The following is a 7,500-nucleotide window of genomic DNA, read 5'->3' on the forward strand; positions in this document are numbered from 1 at the left end:
TGGGTTTAGATGTAACAGAGAGAAATGAAGTGAGTTGGAAAGTAACAGAAGACAATAGAGAATAACAATTTCGCGGCGGTGATGGTGGCTCGAACCCGCGACCTTACTGGTACGACAACTCCGCCTGGCCGGGGAGAGCGTGACTCTACCGTATGAGCTATCCACAATCTTGTCTAGTGCGGTAAGACACTCGCTTTCAGATCGGAAGGTCCTAGGATCGAGCCTTGCTGAATTGAATCCTTGGAAAAGGCTCTTGACTCACATTTTCTCACCGTACTCAGGTGTAAAATGAATACACGGCCGTTAACAGCGTTTTCTCTGTCGAAAAAAAAAAGAAAATATGAAATCGCCTAACAGGCGTCATGTCTCGTCCTATAAAGTAAGTGTTGCTTTTGGACAGCGACCCCTTGTAAAACGCTTTGAGCACGTTTAGTGGATAGATTTTAAAAAGCTCAATAAAAGAAAAACTCAACGTAATTTCAAAATTGTGAATTTCTGATATTGTTTTAACATTGCACATTACTATATGAATCCGATAGTATTGTCACTCGGGAAACGGATACTATAGATAATAATAATAATTAAAAATAATAATAATAATAATAATAATAATAATAATAATAATAATAATAATAATAATAATAATAATAATAATAATAATAATAATAACAATAATAATAATAATAATAATAATGATAATAATAATAATAATAATATTAATAATAATAATAATAATAATAATAATAATAATAATAATAATAACAATAATTAGATAGAATGCGCTTGGCCAAGGAGTTCACAACATTGCCATCCGGAAGTATAACGGACCAACACACAAACTCTGTGTAACCTTGAACTTTTATAGTCTTGTTAATACAGTTTAGTAAGAACATCTCACAAACGCGGATGGCAAAAACAATAACAAAGGCTTGAGTGACGTCATCTTTGAACTATCTATAGGGTAACGATGGCGACGGTTACAGAGCAATGCTTTGTTTTTTATTGTTTTTAAGGGTTTTACTGCGCTTCCAACACATTTAGGTTATATCAGCGCCAGTAAAAAGGAAGAAAATGGGATAGTAAAAAGTTCTAGAATTACAATTAAAGCACCCAAGTAAAAGTAAGACGTAGGGGAACTAGGAACAAATAGGGATCAGATGTAGATTCCAAGAGCATACCACCAATGTACTGAATTTGAGATCACCTATAAGTCTCATCCGGACACAAGCACAAAGTCGAACAAAGAGGAATACACTCAAATGCTTACATTATACATTCAAAACAACAAAGATAATAATACATAACAGATTTACTAGGAAAAAAATATCATCTCCCAAAACAATAACTATGCGTTTGACTATTGACTGTTACCCTTCCAGCTAGAACTCCGGCCAGGGCCAGGACAAAACAAAGTAATCTCATTCCAAGACAGAGACAGAAAGCATGTTGGAAAACAGATATAAGGGGATAGAAGACACAGTATGTACCCCCCTGCCCACTATTGGAGGTCAGGAACCCCACTTAGTTACAATGCCTTTACCATAAACCACTCGGATACTTCCCCCCCCCCCCCCCCACACACACACACACACAACTCACCCCTACCACAATTTCAATGCGATATTAACCAAAAGTCTTCATACACGAAGGAATAATATGGTTAATCCATCAACAAATGTCTGCACCAGGAATCACCCATGTTGTCCAAAGTGGAAACAAATACGCTTCAACATTCATGACGTCACTTCCCTCGTAATGACGCATGGCAACTTAGTAACTGGCTCTAAACTATCGGAACAATGGCGGACGCCCTTATCAAATATTTCTCCGACGAGCATTAAAGTGTATCCAGAGGAGAAAAACATTATAAATATGAACATGTTTTGACTTTTATACATTCTGATCACAAAACATATGAAAAGCTCTAGCCAGCATGAAGAATAAAAAGTACCGATTTTCTTCGTTTAGAACCACGATGGCCGCCGTTAATGGGCGACGTGACATCAGCCTATTGAATCCAATTGGGAGTTAATAATCTTGCCCCCCCCCCCCCCCATAAAAAAAAGTCTTAGTTGTTATGTAAGTATGTTCTTTTACATCCACATCACTTTGATAGTGTATTGTTTTGTGACACAGGGCCACACTGTAACATTACTATCAAATCGGGCCGAGATGAAACAAGCGCAAAGAGGTTAATCTCGCTAAGCCCCTCCCCCCTCCCCCCTCCCTCCCTCACTCCCCCCCCCCCCTCTCTCTCTCTCTCTCTCTCTCTCTCTCTCTCTCTCTCTCTCTCTCTCTCTCTCTCCTGCTTTCCTTCCCTCACCCCCCCCCCCCCCCCCACTCCCCGATTGACGCCGAGGTAAATGAACTTCCGCATTCTGTTTTTCTTCAATTTACACAAAATTACAACTTTCTGCGCGGCGTCTTTAGATGCTGAGGCCTAGGCTTGTAATGCTCTTTGAGCACGTTTAGTGGATATTGCGCTATATAAATGCTCAATATATTATTTATATATTATTATTCTGAAAAAAATAAATAATAAAAGACCCAAAATATTTTGGCCAGAAAACCCGTCCTTCAAATACTGATTGTTTAAAATGACCCTCATCTTGGCAGGCATGCTCGAACCTGGGACTTCATGGAAGATTTCGCCAAGCCACGGCATTGAGAGTTTTTGTATAGATAATGATCATTTTGATCGATCAATGTCTGAAGGACGAGTTTTCTGGCCAAAATGTTTAAGTACTTGTCTTTCTTTTTTCAGAGTCGGGGTGAATTTTAATTGAGATATGTGAGTGGAGCAGGCACTTATGTTGATAATGTCAAAAAGTGGAGTGAGTAGGAAAGTGTTAGAAGTCTTCGCGGCGGCGATGGGGGCTCGAACCCGCGACCTTACTGGTACGACAACTGCCTGGCCGGGGAGATCGTGACTCTAGCGTATGAGCTCTCTACGACTTGTGCGGCTATGTGGTCTAGTGGTATGACACTCGCTTTCGGATCGGAAGGTCCTGGGTTCGAGCCTCGCGCTCGGCGCATAGTTGAGTACTTGGAAAAGACTATTTACTCACATTCTCTCACCGTACTCAGGTGTAAAATGAGTACCTGGCCGTTAACAGCGTTGTCTTTGTCCGAAAAGTTGTAATATCGCCTAACAGTCGTTATGTCTCGTCCTACATTTTAAATGTTGCTGTTGACCAGGGACCCCTTGTAAAGCGCTTTGAGCACATTTAGTGGATATTGCGCTATAAAAAAGCTCATTTAAACAGCTCATTCTACGACTAGCTCATTCTCTGTTGTCTCTTGGTACTTTCTTACTCATTTCATTCTTGTTTTTTTTTTAAATTCTAGAGTAGGGTGGATTGGCCATTTGTGACCCCTCGTCTCAAAACGGTATTATGTAGGGATGGACCAGATGCTAAAAAGTCAAATTATAGTTAAACTGGTCATAAATATGATACGTTGGTATTTAGCACAGTAATATGCTATTCCTTCTCTATAAAGCAAATAAACTCAAATTTAGCATGGTATTTCTGGCTACAAATTCTATTTTCAGCATCTTAATCATCCCGACTAAATATCGTTTTGAGAGGTGTCACATTTGTTTCAAGTCTTCACGTAGATTTGTGGTCCAGTTGTTTGGTAACAGCCATCGGACCGATATGTTCTTGGTTCCAATCCCGTTCTAGACACGGCGAAGCAAAAGTTGGGTCCTTGGGAAAGGCATTTAAATCACATTTTCAAACATCGTACACAGGTGTAATGATGATTATCTGGTCGGTAGCAATACTGTTGTCTCTATGGACAACAAAAACAACTTGTTATTACGGCCTGAATTATCGTCCAACATGTTCAGTGTTGCCCTTAGCTTGAGACCCATTGTAAAGCATGTTGAGCGCATCATTTAGTCAAAATAACTATATAAAAGCTCGATTTCTTGTATATACAAATATCTTAAGTTTTCCATGAGGAGTCGTCGCCTTATATCTATAAAAACAAAGACACGTCACCTTAATCCACATGGTGTTCGAGTTTTTAACGCGCAACTGTGATTTAAATTAAATACTATCTTATAAATATACACACACAAGTTTAAACGAAAGGCCAGAGGTATGGCCTATCTCTATTTATCAAATTAAAATATAAAGTGCTATTGGTTCTTGGTTGTATATTTTTACATTTTTGTACATCTGCATATATATATATATATATATATATATATATATATATATATATATATATATATATATATATATATATATATGTATGTATATATTGTCGCCATATATTCTCAATTTTCTACATTTTTATGCATGCCACGTCTGTAAACGAATTTCCATTTTTTGGGATGAATAAAGTATAATTATTATTATTATTATATTATTATTTATTATTATTATTATTATTATTATTATATTATTATTATTATTATTATTATTATTATTATTATTATTATTATTATTATTATTATTATTATTATTATTTTATTATTATTATATTATTATTTTATTATTTATTATTATTATTATTATTATTATTATTAATTATTATTATTATTATTATTATTATTACTACATATAAAAATAGTTCTTTAGGGACATCCACTCCGTGTGTGGGTTATCCCGGTTTGTGTAGTCTTTAACGGACATCAACTTTTGCCTAGTACCCTTTGACAGAATGCTTGGCTATCGCACGCAAAGCACTTTCCGCCAGATCTGATAAATCTAGTACCCGACCTGACCACTGCTGGTGATTGAGCTGTACATCCCAAAGACCTCGGTTATAACACACTGGTACCATTCTTGTGGAATGTATTGTTTTTAAGATGGTGTAAGAATTGTGAGTATTGCTCCTTTAAAAAAAAAAAAAGAAGAAAAACAAAACAAAAATGATGAATAAAAACAATAACAAAAACAAACCCGCAATATTTTTTCACTGATCAGTGTCATCCATCCGGCCTCTGATCACGCTTAACGTGGCTTGACTGTAAAGGGTTATTTATTACATATTTCTATTTCTTCAACAGATAGGGTAATGCTGTTGCGGGAACACAGTGAGAAAATATGAGTAAAGAGCATTTTTCAAGGGCTCAACTTGTGCTGAACCAAAGGAAACCTCCATGATCGGTGGATCAAACCTCTATAGTCTACATACGAGCTTTGCGCACGATGTTTTATTTGATTATCGGTGGATCTAACCTCTATGGTCTACATACGAGCTTTGCGCACGATGTTTTATTTGATTATCGGTGGATCAAACCTCTGATGACATCAGATTAAATAAAACATGGTGCGCAAAACTCGTATGTAGACTTCTGAGTTTTGATCCGCCGATCGTCAAAATCGGGACTTCAGAGGTTTTATCCGCCGATCGTCAAAATCGGGACTTCAGAGGTTTTATCTGCCGATCGACAAAATCGGGACTTCAGAGGTTTTATCTGCCGATCGTCAAAATCGGGACTTCAGAGGTTTTATCTGCCGATCGTCAAAATCGGGACTTCAGAGATTTTATCTGCCGATCGTCAAAATCGGGACTTCAGAGGTTTTATCTGCCGATCGTCAAAATCGGGACTTCAGAGGTTTTATCTGTCGATCGTCAAAATCGGGACTTCAGAGGTTTTATCTGCCGATCGACAAAATCGGGACTTCAGAGGTTTTATCTGCCGATCGTCAAAATCGGGACTTCAGAGGTTTTATCTGCCGATCGTCAAAATCGGGACTTCAGAGATTTTATCTGCCGATCGTCAAAATCGGGACTTCAGAGGTTTTATCTGCCGATCGTCAAAATCGGGACTTCAGAGGTTTTATCTGCCGATCGTCAAAATCGGGACTTCAGAGTGTCAATCCGCCGATCGTGGAAATCGGGACTTCAGAGGTTTTATCTGACGATCGTCAAAATCGGGACTTCAGAGGTTTTATCTGCCGATCGTCAAAATCGGGGCTTCAGAGTTTTTATCTGCCGATCGTCAAAATCGGGACTTCAGAGGTTTCATCTGCCGATCGTCAAAATCGGGACTTCAGAGTGTCAATCCGCCGGTCGTGGAAATCGGGACTTCAGAGGTTTTATCTGCCGATCGTCGAAATCGGGACTTCAGAGTGTCAATCCGCCGATCGTGGAAATCGGGACTTCAGAGGTTTTATCTGCCGATCGTCAAAATCGGGACTTCAGAGTGTCAATCCGCCGATTGTGGAAATCGGGACTTCAGTGTGTCAATCCGCCGATCGTGGAAATCAGGACTTCAGAGGTTTTATCTGCCGATCGTCAAAATCGGGACTTCAGAGTGTCAATCCGCCGATTGTGGAAATCGGGACTTCAGAGTGTCAATCCGCCGATCGTGGAAATCGGACTTCAGAGGTTTATCTGCCGATGTCAAATCGGGACTTCAGAGTGTCAATCCGCCGATGTGGAAATCGGGACTTCAGAGTGTCAATCGCCGATCGTGAAATCGGGACTTCAGAGGTTATCTGCCGATCGTCAAAATCGGGACTTCAGAGTGTCAATCCGCCGATCGTGGAAATCGGGACTTCAGAGGTTTTATCTGCCGATCGTCAAAATCGAGACTTCAGAGTGTCAATCCGCCGATTGTGGAAATCGGGACTTCAGAGGTTCGAACCTCCGACCATCGACATTTTACATTCAATTGCCTGGTTTATCCCGACATAAGACCGCTTTGAAACGGTGGGTCACGTTATTCTTATTTCAATTTCTGCGTCTTACGCCTTACAGCAAGGTAATCATTACCATAACTGCGAGGTCAAGACTTAATGGCCCGCCCGCTTGATCGATCTACCCCGGTCGAAAATCGCCCTTGAGGTTCGAATAAGTGATAAGAATAGTGCAATATAATATAAGTGGAAAGGGGGAGTAGAGGAGAGGGTGGCGGTCACAGGTCCTGTATTCTCTATGGTGGGGGTTGAGAAATAATATTATAATATTATATCATGAGGACAACAGGATGTTTGTTTTGATGTTATGTGTGTGTGTGTGTGTGTGTGTGTGTGTGTTTCCCCAGTCTCAGCAAATACGCACTAGGGCCTGCTGTTGCAACCTCAGAAATGCTAACAGGGCTCCCTCCACAACCCCCCCCCCCCCCCAAATTAAAACTGAACTTAACTGTTTCTGTAGCGCAAAACGGACAAGGGCAATTGCTTTCACGTAACCCGTTGGATATGAATCTGGACTATCGCAGAATACTTTCCGCAAGATCAAAGAGACCCAGCTACACACACACTGCTAATGAACAAGGGGGTTCCGAAAAGTATAGCTGCTTCATTCGGTAATTTTAGGCCCCTTTGTGCGGCTATGTGGTCTTGTGGTATGACACTCATTTTCTGATCGGAAGGTCTTGGGTTCAAGCCTCGCTTGGCGCATAGTTGAGTCTTTGGAAAGGCTCTTGACTCAAAGTCTCTCTAGGTAATCAAGTGTAAAATGAGTACCTGGCAGTTAACAGCGTTGTCTTTGTCGAAAAAAAAATACGTGATATCGCCTAACAGGCGACATGTC

This window comes from Berghia stephanieae, chromosome 11 (assembly GCF_034508935.2).
Source record: "Berghia stephanieae isolate SIO BIC M18660-M18661 chromosome 11, UCSD_Bste_1.3, whole genome shotgun sequence".
Lineage (NCBI taxonomy): Eukaryota > Metazoa > Mollusca > Gastropoda > Nudibranchia > Aeolidiidae > Berghia > Berghia stephanieae.